General features: G+C 48.2%; 1 pseudogene; it reads left to right on the top strand.

Moving 5' to 3' along the window:
• Positions 1-990: 990 nt before the first annotated feature.
• LOC127225555 (dnaJ homolog subfamily B member 5-like) lies at positions 991-9,871 on the top strand (annotated as a pseudogene).
• Positions 9,872-18,047: the final 8,176 nt, after the last annotated feature.

Genomic DNA, 18,047 nt, shown 5'->3' with positions numbered 1-18,047 from the left:
GCTGGAGCGGCGGTTCCGCTGGCGACCGGCCTCCGCAGCCCCTCCTGCTCTGAATATCAGGGACACTGGGGCTGGAGATTTAATGGATTTACTGGGGGTTGGGGGGCAGAGATGACAGTGTATGAGGGTGAAGAAAGAGGACCGGGAAGAAGCTGAGGTAGGGGGTTGAAGGGAGAGCTATGAGCTGTGATATTGCAGACCACGTAAATAGGGGAGAATTACGAGTAAGACAATAGAAAAAAAAGAAAGAGAAAAGAAAATACAGAACAAGACTGAATCCTGGGGTGAGGAAAGGCTGGATTTCATAGCCAAGGAGGAAAAGGATTTACAAAAAAAGATGAAAGGTTGGTAGTAAGGGGTCTCAACTGGGCTCTGTGGGGAACCCCCAAGTGGTTGAGAAACGGTCGCTCCCAAGCCAGCCAGCAGCCATCGTGAAAGGACTACGCAAAAAATGGAGAGGGAGTTGGACGAATCGAAAGGTGTCACCCCGTAGTTACCAGTTACTAGTGAAGAGTGGAGATGGCAAGGACACGTCTCAGGTCTATCCCGGTCTGTTTTGTGTAACAGTTAAGCCATGACAGGTCAACCCTAGATCAAGATACGGTAAAGCTAAACCAGGTCAGGTCAGGTTGGCTCACACTTTGATAAAGACAGGTAAGAAGAGGGGACATTTTGGCAATGGTCCTGAGGCTACACCTCCCCGGTGCACTATTTTCTACCTACTTGACTCTCCCAAAGAAGAAAAGAAAGAATTCTGGTGTCACCGCCAACTGGTGAGCGCAGTTTTCCTATTAGGTTGTTTTGAGGTTCCTTTCGTTCCAGAAGGTTCTTCCCGGACTCAAGCGGCGGCTAGCATGTCTCATCTCCATTCTGAGATTGGGCTAATGTAGTTGCCCAAAGGCTTGGGTCGAAGTCACAGGGACGAGCCAATAAAATCAAAGGGCGTTTCGAGTTGCTCCCTCTGTCCTTTTCACCAATGACACGACGGAGATGGAGAAGAGGTGTGGGTTGATTGATCCTGGAGGGCACCAATCACACCCACACCAATCACTGCCCCGAATGTGTGCGCGTGTGGCCGGTGACAGGGGCGGAGAAGGGGTGGCTATCACCCGGACGCTCGTTGAGAGGTGTCCAATCACAGCAGAGTCTGAGCTGAGTGACGGGCAGACAGGCACAATGGGAAGCGCGGAGGCGGAGCCGTGGGGGGGGCTCCTGTCCCGCTGTCTGCGGCCGGGGGGCAGGCGACTCTCGTCCCGGGAGTGGAGGCGGCGGAACCGGGAGCCGGGGAGGGGGCAGCGGGCTATTGAAGGACCGCGGCGGCGTCCGCAGCTCCTCACCGGTGGAGGGCGCTGAGCGAGGACTCGGGGGTCCCGGGAGTGGGGGCGTCAGAGAAGACAGGTCCTGGTGTGGGGGGTTGGGACACCGAGGGTCCATAGCCTCCGCTGTCATAGGGGGTGGGGCCGAAAGCCCGGGGTCTGCCAGGTGCTGGGTGTCTGCGACCAGGGTCGGGTCGGTCGGGCCGATTGGTTGGCGGGGCGGAGGCGTTTCTGAGCAGGCCAGCCAGCCAGCTGGGGTGACATCACCGACCCCCCCCCGCGCGAACCCCCCTCTTTCCTCCCCTGCTGCGCCTTTTGTCCCGGCCAGGCTCGGCCTGCCCCCGCCCCCTCCCCGCCCATCTGCGGAGGAGGGGAGGCTCCCCGTCAGTGACTTCACTGAGTAGCTTCTTGGGGATTGGGATTGGGTCCTCCCCAGCGAGAGGAAGTGGGAGGAGCTCACAGTTTTCAGGCCTCACTATCATACCTGTCACAGGTACACAATGCTGCCACTCAGCAAGCACATACTGTCACTTCCATCCTCACTGTCACACAGACATACAGCCACTCGCATTCAGCCAGACACTGCTGTACCTGGAGAGCAGGTAGGCCGCTGGACCTCTCCCTTCACCCGCACCGCGGGGGATCAGGTCCAGCCCCTGCGGCACAGACGGCCTGCTGGGCAAGGCCTCTGAGAATCTGAGGAGGTGGCTTCAGAGCTACAGCCGTCCCAAGCAGGCTCCGGTGGAGGGATCAGAGGTGAGGGGCTTGCTGGGCACGGCTAAGCGCACAGTGCTCTCCCTGCCCACCCCCCAGCAGCACCCCCACTACAGGCTCCGAGGAGCTCTCCGGAGCTTCCCACACTCTGGGGAGAAGACTTCTTAGGGCCAGCTTGATGTTTAAAATTCAGCTGAACCCTTAAAACTCGAGCGTGGGACGCCGAATGGGTTTGTAAAGTTTCTGTAAGTCCTCCGGAGCAGGGCACTCAGAGCCATGCCGAGTCAAATCCTCCACATCAGCCATTCCCTGCACTGTCCCCCTCCTCCCTGGCACCCTCATCTCATCCAGTTCACTTCACCTGTATGTTTGAATGAATTGTACCCCATACCATTCATCTCCTACAAACTCTGTTTCCACAAACATCTCCAGTATTCCAGTCCTTCGGTTCTCCCTCTCAAGCCATCAGTCACCTGTTTTCCACTCAGCCGCTTGCTTTGTCATTTCTTACACCCCACTGTCAGTACCCTCTCTCCTCCCTGTCCTCCACAGTCCCTTTTGCTATTTATCCTCATTTCTTCTCCTTTTTTTTATTTAATTTTAGCTCTCCCTAACACATTCCTCATTCCTCATCAAAGGCAGAGCCATGCCATGGGGCCCCCGTCACTTGCCACGGGCTTGGGGAGGGAGAGGGAAGGAGGGTAGAGAGGTGGGAAAGGAGGCAGGTCCTGAGAGTTCGCCCTGTGTCTATGGAGGCAAGAGAATTGGGGTGGGTGGAGAATAGCTAGCAGGGTGGGTGCCGAGAGGAAGGTGGCAGGCGGTAAAAGAGTTAATGAAGGGACCACAACAAGGTGGGTGGGCTGGTAAGCCATGCCACTTGCCCTCTGTCCTCTGCTGGAGTTCCCTGTCGCCCTGTTGCTGTCCTAGGTTTCCTCCAATCCTGGGGTAAAGAAAGTGTGGGCTGAGGCAAAGATGGCAGACCACCCCATCTCCCTCTCAAAACTGCCTTTAATGCCGCTTCCGAAAATGGCTGCCCCCCCCAGATGCTCTTTCTTCTCTGCCTCCCCCAACGCGGCCCCACAGACGCGACATGCTGGTGTGGGGAAATGGGGGAGTACCCGCCTTTATGGTGGTGCCTTCTCTTGTCAGAAGGAGGTGACTCCCAGTACCATGAGTCAACCTAGCCACCTGCAGCAGGCTCCCTGTAGGGGCAGGGCTAAGGTCATTCTCTTTGCCTACCTGGGGACACCAGAGCTTTTCCTAAATGTCACAGCTCTTCTGCTAGGACATCTTGTCCATCTCACTACTGTGAAGTACTCGAGCAGAAAAAGGCCTCAGCTGTGGCTGCGAGAACATTGCTAGAAAACTCTGGTTCTCTCTGTTTGGACAAGGGCTGGCTGCACCTCAAACAGGCCAGAGGCCGCATCTAGCTATTCCCTCAAGTCCCCTCTCTTCATATCATCCAAGATCCACTGATGAATGCAGGTTAGAGTGGAAGAATCAGAGCGCTCTCGCTGATGTCCTTTGAACCCCACTTAGAAGGGAGTAATTGGAGGGAGTATAAGCCTAGCACGGATTCAGATCCTAAACCGTAGGGGCAGATAGGGAGGGGCTTGCAGCAAAGGTATTTAGGACATGGTGGTTAGTGTCCGCCTGTCTCCCTACACCTAGGGCTTAAGAAAGCCTTATCTCCGGTGCTTTTGTTCACTACCATCGGCACTTGTAGGCAGCATAGACATGTATCCACACTTCAGTGTGTAGATACTGGGAAACAAGCAAAGGCAACTGTTACCCTGGTTGGGGGATAGACAGTGTCCCCCCCTTGCTAATGAGGGTGTGAGAAACAGAAGTTCCTCTAAAGCTGTGAGTCACCTGTGATCTGAGTCACATGTGAAGCTTAGCATAGTTGGGGGGGGCAGAGGGATCTGGGGTCCCCAGTGGCAGAAAAGACCCCACCCCTATACCCTGGATTCAGTTGGGTTCCTGGGCTACTGCCCCAGCGGTCCTCAGCCTGGGCACCATGCCTGGAGGTGTGGGTAGGAGAGACTACAAAGCTCAGGTGACCTCACTCAGTGCACTGACCTTCGACAGCTTCTGTGAGAGTCTGTCAGTTCACAGTGCCATCTCATTCAGAAAGGTCTCCCTAGGGGCCTCAGGTTGGCTCAAGGGCTCGGGACTCAGCTAGTCCCAAGAAGTGGGCCACAATCTTCATCCAGAAGCGAAGAAAGGAATCACCCGAATCCTAGCATGTCAGAACTGGAAGACATCATCTAGTCCAAAACTTTCACTTACAGATGGGACACAGAGACCCAGAGAACAGGCATGACCTATTGAAGGTCACACAGGAGTCATTTAAGGGCTACAGGATCAGCAGGAGGGGGCTGGGTAGGGAGTACAGGGACCTAAGATTGGCCCTGGGTTCTTGCAGAAACAAGGAGCCCAGCACCGGTCCAGTGGCTGTGATGGGAAAGATTATTACAAGATTCTCGGAATCCCATCAGGGGCCAATGAGGATGAGATCAAGAAGCCTATCGGAAAATGGCCTTGAAATACCACCCAGACAAGAACAAAGAACCCAACGCTGAGGAGAAGTTTAAGGAGATTGCTGAGGCCTATGACGGTTGAGGACCCTAAGAAACGGAGCCTGTATGACCAGTATGGGGAGTGAAGGTAAGACGGTGGTATGGACCCAAACCTGACCCCGGAGTTTCTCTGGAGCCCTGGGTTCATAGCGGGGTTGAAGGAGGAAGGTTGCCTTTAGAGTAGCTACCACCACTACCTGGTCTCAGCTCACTCTCCTCCCTATCCCTTCCCTCCCTAGTCCCCCTCTGGCCCTAGAGTTTGGAGTCTGAGCTAGAGTGCCCCCTCCCCTCTCCTTCCCAGCCTTATTAGTCCTGCCTGGAAGTCTCTGCTGCTTCATTGGCTGATCTGAAAGGTTGGGGAGAGTGAGTCTGTGACTCTGTGAGGATGGCATTTACAGTCATCAGCATAAAAGTTTGGCCCTTGAACAGCCAGGGAATTAACCACTAGAGTTCTGAGTGGAGATGGCTGTTGCCACCGCCCCCCAATCCCTAGCCACTTCAGGCCAGCAGAACAGAGATTGCCCCCCAGAGGAAGTGGCAGGGATCCAGGAGTGGAAAGGAGATGTTGTTGGCATCATATCCCTTCCCAGGGCAGTTGGTGGACATGCACAGGGCAGGCAGCAGGAAAGGCCCAAATAAAGCCTCTAAGAGCCTGGCTCCTCCCAGCACATCCTACAGGCATGATGTAGCTGCTAATTCCTGGGCCTGCCCCCGGGGCCTGCCTGCCACCCGCCAGCCACAGGCACCCGTCAGGCTATATTAAGAGACATTGTCACAGCTGAGGGCCCCTCCTTTCTGGGAAGACCTGCCCTTCCTCCTAACGACATCCACCATTCTTTCACACTGTCCCCTCTCACCTTCCCAGCCTGTGCTCAGAATGAAATGGGCTAATGGCATGTACTGTGCCTGATTAAAAGCAGGTGCTCAGAGCATTTCCCTCCCAGCCCCTCTTCATTTTGTTGTTCATCTCTGCCATTCTCTTACCTGTACCCCGCCTTCCCAGCCCCCTCTTTTCAGTCTCCATGTGGAGCTCATTCCATTTTTCCCTGATCATTCTTAGACTTGCCAGTTCTCAGAGCCCAGGCACCTGCTCTAATCCCAGGCATTCTCGCAGCTAAGGAGGGAGGATGGGAAGTGATGGGAGTAGGGAAAGAAGGGAGGCAGTGCAGGCACCATGCCGCCGTGTGGTCTTTCTCAGAATTGCATTCAATGCTGAACTTAGCCTAACCTTGTTTAGGAAAGGAGTTGAAGAAGAAACTTCCTCCCCACCTCATACATGACCAAACCCAAGTGAAGGCAACACCTAGACCCAGACCCTAGGCAGCTCCTGGGTCCTGTGTAGATCACATGCACAGTAGCCCCTGGGAAGACCTCTGGGTTGGAGGAGGGAGTAATAGCCCCGGAAAGTCAGTTCTATTTCTGTCTACCCTGCTTCTTCTTCAACAGCCAGGCAGAACAATTGTGCACAGAATCTGTATGAAGCTCGGGCTTGGCACAAGTTGTTCTCTGCTTGAAGTGGGGAGGGGGTGGGGGTGGCAGAACAGGAGCCCCACAGTGAGAATTATCCCCTCTTGTCATCAGTTCATTCTCCTGCTTTCTCACCAAGCTTTGCCTGCCTCTCTCTCTCTCTCTCTCTCTCTCTCTCTCTCTCTCTCTCTCTCTCTCACACACACACACACACACACACACACACACATCTGGGTTTTTGCTTGTTTGTTTGTTTGTTTGTTTTGAGACAGGCTGACAGGGTTTCTCTGTGTAGCTTTGGAGCCCGTCTGGCACTCCCCTGTAGACCAGGCTGATCTCAAACTCACAAAGATCTGTCTGCCTCTGCCTCCCAAGTGCTGGGATTAAAAATGTTTGCCACCATTGCCAGCCCTGCCCAACTTAAATTTGCTTCATAGCTAGCCCTTCAACAGGAAGAAAGAACAGACCCCTTAGGGGAGAGGTTAAGCATTAAGCAGCAGCTGCCACAAGACACTGAATGCCTACTACTTACTTGCCCTTCTAATGAAACCAAAACCCGTCCATGGGTCCCATGAAATATGAGGATAATTTAGGCCCAGGTTCCCAGGCCAATTGGAAATTGTAGATAAAAGGCCTCAAAGAGGAACAAGAATACAGCCTAATGCTAGAGCGCTTGCCCAAAGTGTACAAAGCCTTAGGTTACCAAAAGCATTAAATAAACAAATAAGTAAGTTTCAATGAGAGGGGCTCTTCCCCCGGCCTGATTCCCATCTGTGAATCTATATATTTTGTATCAAAGTCTGTGTTAAATCCCTCCCCATATTTCCCAATATTCCATCACACACCTACCATGAAAGCACCATCCAGAAACCTGGAGTCCCTTAGACAAGATCCAACTCCAGAGAGAGAATCTCTGGAGTCATCCCTTACATGGTGCCAGCCCAGTGATGTGTAATAGTTGCTCCACATTGAATGGGGAATGCTGCAGGGCTGGTCCATTGTAGTCTGCGTCTGTACGCTGTGTGAATGACAGTCCCTGAAGCTGTGTAACACAGGGTCAGGGTATGGAAATAAAGTAATTTAATTTTTTTCTAGGAAAACAGTTCCTCATTTCCATGTCAGTGAGCTTTCTTGTTTTTTGAGGCCCTTGATTTCCTGTTGGAGCAGAAGTTTGGGAAGATGAAGCAGAATGAAAGCTGTTTTCTCCTAGATTGTGTTTGCACTTTATTTAGGACAGGTCACTTACTAGCCCCTCTAGGCCAAACCCTATCTGTTTGTCTCTAGCCCCGTGTATCTTGGGAAGTAAACAGAGATTTGGGGCTGCATAGCCTGTCATGTGATACGAGGCCAGCTGCCCTAGCTTTTATGAGGCATGTTTGGACTGATTAAGTGGAATAATTATATAACAGAAGCCATCTACTAAGGTCCCCTAGTCCTAGCTTTTCCACCATTGGTTAACTAGTTGATGGAATCTGAAGATGCAGGTTCTTTGGGTTTGTGTTTTGAAACAAGGTCTCACTACATAGCCCAGACTAGCCTGGAACTCTCAGTCACCTCCCAGTCTTTTGAGTATTGAGATTACAGACATGCACCACCATGCCCAGAACACATCCCTAATATGTAGTTAATTGCAGTGGATATTAATCTGTTCAAAACTTTTCTACTCTATTAGTCTAGCCCTCTCTGTGGGAATTAAAGATTGCTTCTTTATCTAGGTCCATGAAACTGACAACTTAGTGGGCAGGGGAAAGAGACTGGGAGGGGGGCCATGATGGGCCACACTGCCCCTAACTTCTCCCTCCCCTTAGGCCTCAAGACCGGCGGTGGCACGGCAGGTGGTTCCAGTGGCTCCTTTCACTACACCTTTCATGGGGACCCTCATGCCACCTTTGCTTCCTTCTTTGGTGGCTCCAACCCCTTCGATATCTTCTTGCCAGCAGCCGCCCACTCGGCCCCTTCAGTGGCTTTGACCCAGATGACATGGATGTGGATGAAGATGAGGACCCATTTGGTGCCTTTGGCCGCTTTGGCTTCAAGGGCTGAGTAGGGGTCCGAGGCGAGCCCCAGAACCACTATACCCCCCACGCAAGGTGCAGGACCCCCCCTGTGGTGCACGAGCTTCGGGTGTCCCTGGAGGAGATCTACCACGGCTCTACTAAGCGCATGAAGATCACAAGACGGCGCCTCAACCCTGATGGGCGAACTGCGCACTGAGGACAAAATTCTGCACATCGTCATTAGCGTGGCTGGAAGGAAGGTACCAAGATCACCTTCCCAAAGAGGGCGATGCCACACCTGGACAACATCCCAGCCGACATTGTCTTCGTGCTCAAAGACAAGCCTCATGCACACTTCCGCCGAGATGGCACCAATGTGCTCTACAGTGCACTGATCAGCCTCAAGGAGCGTAGGCATGTGTGATTGTCTGTCTGTCTGATAGGAAGCATCTTCTTCCCTTTTGACCCATCCACCACCACCCCACCTCCACCCAATGACTGTGCACATCTATTTTCCTTTCTCTCCACTCTCTCTGCCTCCCTTTCCTCACTCTCTGCCTTATTTTCCCCAGGCGCTGTGTGGCTGCACTGGGTGAACATTCCCACCATTGATGGCCGAGTGATCCTCTTTGCCCTGCAAATGATGTAATCAAGCCAGGGCACCGTGAAGAGACCCATGGGGAGGGTCTCCCCTTCCCCAAGGTGCCCACTCAGCGGGGAGACCTCATTGCTGAGTCCAAAGTCCGATTCCCAGACAGATTAACACCACAGACACGGCAGATCTTAAGCAGACCTACCCTGCTCCTAGACTGCCCTGGCGAGTCTGGAGCCTACCACAGCAATACCCCCCACACACACCCCATCTCATGTGGACCTGGCTGGGTGTCCATGGGACACTGGCACTTTTCTAAAATGCAAAAAAGCCACTGATTGTCAGGAAAATGTTCCCTGTCCCCAACCCCTTTCAGAGCTGGGCCGCTTTGGGGGAATGGGAGGGAGGTGGGGAGAGCTAGCCCAGGCCAGGGGTCAATTTTCTGTCACTAGCTTGAATCCAGTCCCTACTCCAGTGGCTGGAGAGTGACTTGAGTGCTACTTGAAGATATAGATTCCTTGTCCACGCTCTGAAATAGCATGTCTCCTTCCTCTCAGCCTTGCTAACACCTTCCTTCCCTGGCTTCCTCCTGTTTCTGGAAAAAGAGGACAGAAAGGACACCCTCCCCCAGGTCTTTAGTGTCCAGGGCTACCCACAAGTATTCATGCACATGATGCACTCTGCTAAAGGGTCTGTGTGTTCTCTAGGGAGACGAGAGGAGAGGACATAGGGAAGGGAAGGTCCGTTACCTGTGAACAAGGCCATTCATTGAGCACGAGACACTTTTCACTTGGGGGCAGGGAGGTGAACTAACACTCAGGAGCCTCCCCAACAGCTGCCCTGCCTATACCCTGCAGAGTTGTAGGGGGCTGCCTCCCGCCGCAGCTGCTCTATGAGTGTTCAAGGGTGAGAAAAAAGGGGCTGAAGCATTATAGTTAAGAGGTGGGGCAGGACCCTTCGCCCAGGCATCACAGGAAGGACAAGGGGCTTTGGGGTCAGGTGGCAGCATCCCCCCAAGAGATTCAGGGTCATAGGTTTCTCCCCACATCTCTGAACCCAGGGCCTAGCCACCCCAAACTTCCAAACCCCACTTTGTGATATGTGAAGCTACTTATTTCCTACCTTTCTTGGAGGCTGTGCCAGAAGTTGTCAGCCCCTCTCAGCCTGTGGGGGTGACCCCCACCCTCTCCCACAGCTGTATAGAAGTCAACTAGTGAAGGAGCTGGGAGAAGACTACTCAGCTGGTCCTGGGTGGGGTCTTTAGGTTTTCACTTTGACAAGCCCCTGAATGTTTTTATAGTAGTTTTTTGTATTTTTTGTAATGACAGTATTATGAAAAAAATAAAGTATTTTAAAAATATGGCCTCTGAGCAGGAGCAGGGGCCCTGGGGTGCAAGCAGGAACATAGTGTCACTGCTAGCCTCCTTCCAGAGCCCCGATAACCCCCAGAAAAGCCAAGCAACCTCAGTATAAGCTAAAGCCAGCCCCCCTTCCTATAAGTGCTGACTTTTGGAATTCCAGAACATATACCCCAAACAACAAAGCTAGAAGCCATATCCAAGCTATAAAGGGAGAAGAAGATACCCTTGCTGTGAGAAACAGAGCCTGTTCTCAGAAGCTGTGTCAACATGAGCTCTAACAGACTTGCCTAAACATCCTCTTGAATCAGAGACATTTTATTCCTTGAAGGGATGGAGAACTTTCTGACTGATGAGAATAGTCACACTCCCAAAGACACAGTTAGCCAGTAAGTATGCTGGAGGAATGGCTCAGCATCTAAGAGCACTTCCTGTTCTTACAGAGGAGCCAAGTTCAGTCCCCAGGACACACATCAGGCAGCTTACAGCTGTTCAGGGGAACCTTACAACCCTGGCCTCCTCTGGAACCTACACTCATGCACGTGTGTACACATGCATACACACATGCACACACAATTAATTAAAAATAATAAAACTATTTTTTTAAGTTTGTCCACCAAAAAAAAAAAAATGTAGCTAGAGAATGCTGGAAGGGCCTGGCTGGGGATCTGGTTTCCAGAAGGGCACTAAACATAGTTGCTCCTTGATTCACATCATTTTCTAAGGTTATCTGTCCTGGTACCTGTGTGCCTGTCCCTGTTAAACAACTCTCTCAGGGCCTAGTTAACACTGCATAAAGGCCACTGTCTTTTCTACTTGGGTCTGGGTAGGAAGGAACCCTGTGGTTACAGGAATCGCCACCTCTGTAGCTAAGCCACACTGCCGGAGACAGGCCCAAATCTAACAAGACCACTGTCCCAAGTACCACAAAGATGGCTGTCTTCGGGGTCTGGTCCCCCACAGGTGGACACTGGGCTTCTCTGGACCTTTCGACTCACTATTCATCTTGGAGGCTCCTGTGGGAGGCTCTTCCTCCTACGGGTATCTGGACCACAGATGTCTATTATGGGTAGGGTGAATCCTACTCTGCATAATCCTACTCCATCTCTCCTGCACTAGGGAATTCTAGAGTGGTCTCACACATTTGAGGCTAAATATTACTTGTGTTTCCTTGACACCTAAAATTTCAGGATCTGGACATCCTGGACCAGAATTCTCCTTCTGGTCCCTATGTGAACACAAGGACCTAGAAATTTGTCCTGTCTTCATGTTTTGACTGAACTCTTTTTTTTTTTTTTTTTTTTTTTTTTTTAATTTTTTTATAGTATTCTGTCTGTAGCCTCTTCCAGGCCAGAAGAGGGCACCAAAGCTCATTGCAGATGGTTGTGAGCCACCATGGGTTGCTGGGGAATTGAACTCAGGGCCCTCTGGAAGAGCAGCCAATGCTCTTAACTGGAGGCTTCATCACTGAGCCATCACCCAGTCCACTGAACACACTCTTATGGGACCCTGGAATCCTAGAAACCATGCTGAGGCAAGATAAGCCTCCACTGAATGTACATACATACATACATACATACATACATACAACACACACACGAAAAAAGAGAGAGAGGAAAAAGGAAAAGAGAGAGGAATATAGGGCAGAAATTTATGAAAGTAAAGAAACTAGGAGTGTTTGCTGGATGGCTATTGGATTTTCTCACTTGGCCAAGTTTTTAATGTGTGTATGTGTGTGTATGTGAGAGAGAGAGAGAGAGAGAGAGAGGGGGAAATTCCGGAATGATAACTATGGCAATCATTTGTCTATTTTTTATGACAATAATGTTTTTAAGGACTGGAGATGGCTCACAGATTAAGAGCACCAGCTCTTCTTCCAGAGGACCTGAGTTCAATTCCCAGCAACCACATGGTAGCTCACAACCACCTATAATGAGATCTGGGTGCCTTCTTTGGTGTGCAGGCATGCAGGCAGAACATCATTTACATAATAAATAAATCTTTGAAAACTTTTAAAAAGAAAATACTATGTTTTTAGACTTGGCTTGCCTGAATCTTGAACCATCTTAGTCACTGGAGTCACTCAACACTCAACCATTTAGTTTCTGGATACCTCTCAGCTCACTGGCTGTCAGGACATCTGATGGGGACTTGGACCTCCCAGATCTCCTTAGACCTCACTTTTCTTGGCCTCTTTGGACTATGAGTGGGATTTCCAAATCTCCAATATCCTCTAAAGAGGAAACTGAAAAGTTGCTCCTCTCTGTGATGCTTCTCTCAACCCTCTAGTCTTCTGCCTCTGAGCACTGCCCTGCACAGCGGCAGTCTGCTATACAGTGCCCTCTCTCACAACTGTAGCCTGTGATGGGGTGATCATGGGCCCTCTTCAGACCTCTCGGGCACAGCATGAATGTGGTGTGCAATCATACATTCAAGCAAAACACTCATGCAAATAAGAAAGTAAAGTACACACACACACACACACACACAGAGAGAGAGAGAGAGAGAGAGAGAGAGAGAGAGAGAGAGAGAGAGAGAAGAATAAGGAGAATAGAAAAGTAAAATACGAAAGAGAAAAGGGTTTTCTTTTAAATTTAGTATTTTTTTCTTTTTCCTTATTCCTTATTTAAATTAGGAATCAAGTTTGTTTTACATGTCAATCCCAGTTCTCTCTCCCTCCTTCTCCTCCTCCCCTGCCCCCGCCAACCCCCCATCCCATCCCCTTTCTGCTCCCCTGGGAGGGTGAGGCCTTCCATGGGGGATCTTCAAAGTCTGTCATATCACTTGGAGCAGGGCCTAGGACCTCCCCTTGTGTCTAGGCTGACAGAGTATCCCTTTATGTGGAATGGGCTCCCAAAGTCCATTCATATACTAGGGATAAATACTGATCAGCTACTGAGAAAAGTTTTTAAGTCAACAAATCAAATCTTGGGAGTTGAAAAATACAGTATCTGTAATGAAAATTTTGATTGGAATGTTAACAGATTAGAAAGACAAAAAAATCAGTATGCTTAAAAATAGGCCAATGAAATTATTCAATTTGAAGAACAGAGAGAAAGGAAGAATAAAGAAAGAGTAAGAAAGCCTTTAAGACCTAAGGAAACACCACCAAGCAAAACATAAATAATAGAAGTTATAGAAACAGGAGAGAAAAGGTAAGAAATGTGTAAAGTCCTGGGTTGGATACCTAGCACTACAAGAAAGGAGAAGAAGATGGAAAAAAAGGAAGATGAATGACTGGAAACTCCAAATTTAACGAGAGAACATTAATATGTATACCCAAAAGTTGAGGGATGGAGATCAATGGTGAGTGCTTGCCTGGAATGTGAAAGGCCTTGTTCAATCCCAGCACTAGAAGAGTATCCTCAGGTGGGAGGGTGAGGAACAATGAAAAGACCTGGGCAGATCACTTCTAACTTCAGTAGTAGGCTTGCAGCTATTGTAATCAGAAGCCAACAATCAGAAAGCACTCATGATATAATCCAAGTGTTGGGAGAGAAATTTAGACCCAGAAAAACTGCCTATTAAAACGAGGAGATAAGGTGCATTGCTGTAATCCCCACAATGATGAGACTAAGGCAAGTAGACCATAAATTTGGACTAGATAGCAAGTTTGGGGGAAACCTGAGGAAGGTACATCTAAAGCCAGACACTAATAAAGATGGCACACACCTTTAATTCCAGCACTGAGGAGAAAAGGGCAGGTGAATATTTGGATGTTCAAAGCCAGTCTGGTCTACTTAGTGAGTTCTGGGACAGTGAGGGCTACATGGTGAGACTCTGTCTCAAACAAAACCCTGAAGGAGACCTCAAGACATCCCTAGGTAAAGACTGAGAAAATGTATCACCAGAAAATATGTTCCCAAAATTTCTTAAGGTTCCTTCAGTTGATATAAAGAAAACTAAGGGGTAACTCAGATCTACATGAAATAGAGAACTAGTAAAAAGTAATTACACAGATAAAAGTAAAAGTATATACAAATATTTGTATTTTTATTTTACCACATATGACAGCTCACAACATCTGCAACCCCAGTCCCAGGAGAACCAACACTCTCTTCACTCTCTTGGACACTACATACACGGTGCAAAACATACATGAAGTTAAAAACACTCCATACACATAAAATTAAATGTAAAAAAAAAATCGAATAAAGATTCTGCATAAGTCAGTATTTACATTACAAAAATAATATGTTCAATAGGGCATGTGTTTGTGCACACACACACACATGGATCCACACATGCAAAAACAGACATGCACACATGAAAATGGAATAATAAAAATTGAGATGAATAAATGTAAAAGATGATAGAACCTTGTGCTCTGCATGGAGATAATGAGAAAGGTACTCACAGGGCAGCATCCCAGCCCATCGAGGAGCCTATTTTTGAAAAATTTTTTTTATTTGGAAGGAGAGACCCTGAACTAAGAATGCCACTGAAGAGGTTCTTTGCTGGAAAATAACTGCTTAAAGATGTGTTTTTCTGAGTTCAATTCCAAGGCACCCAGAGCACTACAGCTATGGCATAGTGTGGCTAGACTACTTATCAAATGGAAAGCAGAATCAGCACTAAAGAAAACTAATACAAGTTTGGGGGAAAAAATGCCTAGTAACAGAGACCCTGTTGGAGCAGCTGAAGTGAAATCAAAGGTTAACTGCAGAACAAGACAGGCCCACTAGGTCTCTAGAAGAGCTCTAAAAGGAAGGGACAAGCCAGAAGGCTCAGTGGGTGCTGGCTGCCAAAACTAACAACCTGAATTCAATACCTGGGGTCCTTGTGGTGGAAAGAGAGGATCAACCTCCTGCAAATTGTCCTCTTACCTCTACACATGTGCCATGCCATTTGTACCCACAACATACAAAAAAAATAAATAAATGTAATTAGATATCATTAATTTCAAAGGTAGATGAGGAAAAGTTAGTGACAATACCTGGCCAAAGGCAAAGTAGCCTTGTAACAGAGGCAGAGGTTAGCACATTTTACAGTGAATGGGGAGGGAAGCCAACAAGTTGGGCAAAATTACAAGGCTGAGGTAGAGTATGGCATGGGAAGCTGAGTCTCTGGAGGATCCCCCCCATCTCTATAGAGCTAGTGCATCTATGTGGTTTCCACTGTGCATAATTGACAGGTTCATAAATAGGCTACTGTTAAGCAGGATCACCCAAGGAAACTGTCGATTGGTTTTCAAGAGGGTCTGGTGGAAGGATGAGGCCAAAGTCAGAAGATTCAGGCAGAGGAACTGTGGGCCAGGGACACTACAGGAGCACAGAACTGTGGGCCAGGGACACTGCAGGAGTAGCATCTTACCTAACCTCCCCAAGCAGAGGGTCAGTTTCTACCCTTGCTTCATCAGAGCCTCCAAGCAGAGAACTTACAAGCTGCCTTCACCAGCAATCTTCCCATATGACCAAAAAGACCAGAAGGCCTGCTACAGACAGGGGCAAAATAGGGACAGGAAGGCCTTCCAAGCCTGAGGAGTCAATCACATCTTATTGTATGTATCACTAATGTACGACCTTATTATTCTTTGTGCCAGAAATTTCTTTCAGAAATTCTCTGGTTACTTGCCTTCCACGCCTGATTTCTCAATCCAACCGCACTAGGGCTCTAGACTGGCAGGGGTCACACTAGGAAAAAAGGCACAGAAGAGATTAGTGAATCCTACCCCTCCATCTCCAGCCCCAGTCACCCCAAGAACAAGCAAGTCCTGAGTCCTCATGAGCTATTTTCTGGTAAGCTCTCTAAGTCTTGGTCACATATACCAAAATTAATTATAGAAGCTGACTATAACAGTCTTTCTTGGAGGCTCTGGGGTGGGTACTTGAGTGGCCAATGACAACTAATGAGCTCGATCACACAATAACACTTTATTGTAAAGTGCTTTCTTGTCCATTATCAGCATGCTGTGAGAGACACAGGCCAAGAGCATCTCAAGGAGGAATACAAGCCTCAGGGAAGCTAAATAATTTGTTCAAAATCAAGACTCAGAAAACTGGTCTGAGACATTTTGGTCTACTGTGTCACACTGCCACCTGGTGGGCATATGTCAGCAATACAGTTTTTCCATTTTTAGAGCTAAGAGGAACCAGAAAACTGGTATTCCAGATGCTTCTTTCTTCCTTTAGTTTCCTCATTGTGAAGTGTCTGGCTGACAGAAATGAGCTCTAGCAACAAAAAAGACTTGGAATTTGGTTAACTCTTGAGAGCTCTGAGCAGAACAAATAGACTGTTAGTGATAAATGCCTATTTAGTGTGTGTTCTTTCCTTTGCACTAATGCTGAAGGACTAGTAATGACAGAGATCATAACAGCAAGTGTTTAACCAAGGTATAGTGACTCTACTATATCGATCAAAAGGCCAAGACCAAGATCACCAAGAAGCCTTTCAGAGGGCAATACCCAATATGTATGCCATATGTGAACAGAATTCAAAATGGCCTTCAACATAACCAAAACAGATGGTTCCAAGACAGAGAAGATTCACATGATATTCTGGCCTCACTGGAGAAAAACTCAGTTGGTAAATACCTGGATACTGTACTGTAATTAATGAAACTATAGCCCCATTGATTTTTCGGCATGTTTGTTGATAAGTTTAATAGCACAGATCCTGAAAAATGGCATCAGAAATGCTTTAGCTTGCCTTGAATAAAGAAGTAATTGTTGAGCTGGGCAGTAGTGGGCATATCTTTAGTCTCAGCACTTGGGAGGCAGAGGCAGGTGGTCTCTGTGAGTTTGAGGCCAGCCTGGTCTACAGAGTGAATTTCAGGTCAGCCAGGATACAGAGAGAAACCCTGCCTCAGAAACCAACCAAACCAAAAAAAAAAAAAAAAAAAATCATAACTAAGACTCGGGCTTAGAATGGTAAATATCACATGTTCTCTTGCTATGCAGATCCTAGCTTTAACTTTCTTAGATGTATATTTATGTAAGGGTGTATGGGTGAGTGTAGAAGATCAGGAAACTAGAAAGGGGCCAATGAGAGGAAAGAGAGACCCCAACAAAGAACAGTAGAAAGGTAACAGAACATGTAATATGAAAGTGGAAAAGGATATATGGAACAAAAGTGCAGGAGTACAAGGAGACGGCAAAGAGGAAGGGGTTGGGGTGAAAAAAACAACCAAAACTAAGTATTATGAAAATGCCATAAGAAAACCAATTGTGTACTAGGAGTAAAAACACACAGAAGTGGTAGTGCACACCTTTGATCCCAGCACTCGGGAGGCAGAGGCAGGCAGATCACTGTGAGTTTGAGACCAGCCTGATCGTTACAAAATAAGTTCCAGGGTCACCATGTCTCAAAATACAATATATACATATATATATTTACATACATACATACAACATATATATATACACACACATAAATATATATGAGCAAACTATATACCAGTTATTGTTCTAAATACATATATTTATTTAACCTAAACCTGGAGGTAATAGGGTTCTGGTGTAGTGAAACACACCTTTAATCCCAGCATTCAGAAAGCAGAGGTAGGCAGATCTCGATGAGTTTAAAGCCAGTTTGGTTTACAAAGTGAGTTCCAGGACAGTCAGGGACTATTAAAAGAGACTCTGTCTCTCAGCACTTGGTGGGAAGAAGTAGGTGGATCTCTGAGTTTGAGGCCAGCCTGGTCTACCTAGTGAATTCAGTGTTGGGCTATGAAGAGAGACCCTGTCTCAAAACAAAAATAAACAAACAAATAAATAAGCAAAAGAGAACAAATAAAACCCCTGAGGTATTAAGTTGTTTGACTGAGATTTCATAGACAGGAAACAGAATTAGGTTTGATGGTATAGTTTAACGAAAATGTATGCCCAAAAGCAGCATAGCCTGACTCTGACAATCGAGATGAGGGAGCACTGAGATTTCACTGCATAAGATGCGCTTGTCTAATAGAGGTAACATTTTGGCCCTAAGCTCCAGGAGAAGGCCTCTAGGATCCATGGGGGGTTGGGGGTTCTGTGTTCTATGATGTAGTGATGACCTCAAGAAACTGCCACTAAGCTGAAGAA

Source organism: Phodopus roborovskii, unplaced genomic scaffold (assembly GCF_943737965.1).
Source record: "Phodopus roborovskii unplaced genomic scaffold, PHOROB, whole genome shotgun sequence".
NCBI classification, from domain to species: domain Eukaryota; kingdom Metazoa; phylum Chordata; class Mammalia; order Rodentia; family Cricetidae; genus Phodopus; species Phodopus roborovskii.
The sequence above is the reverse complement of the archived record's forward strand: the minus strand, read 5'-3'. Positions and strand labels throughout refer to the sequence as shown.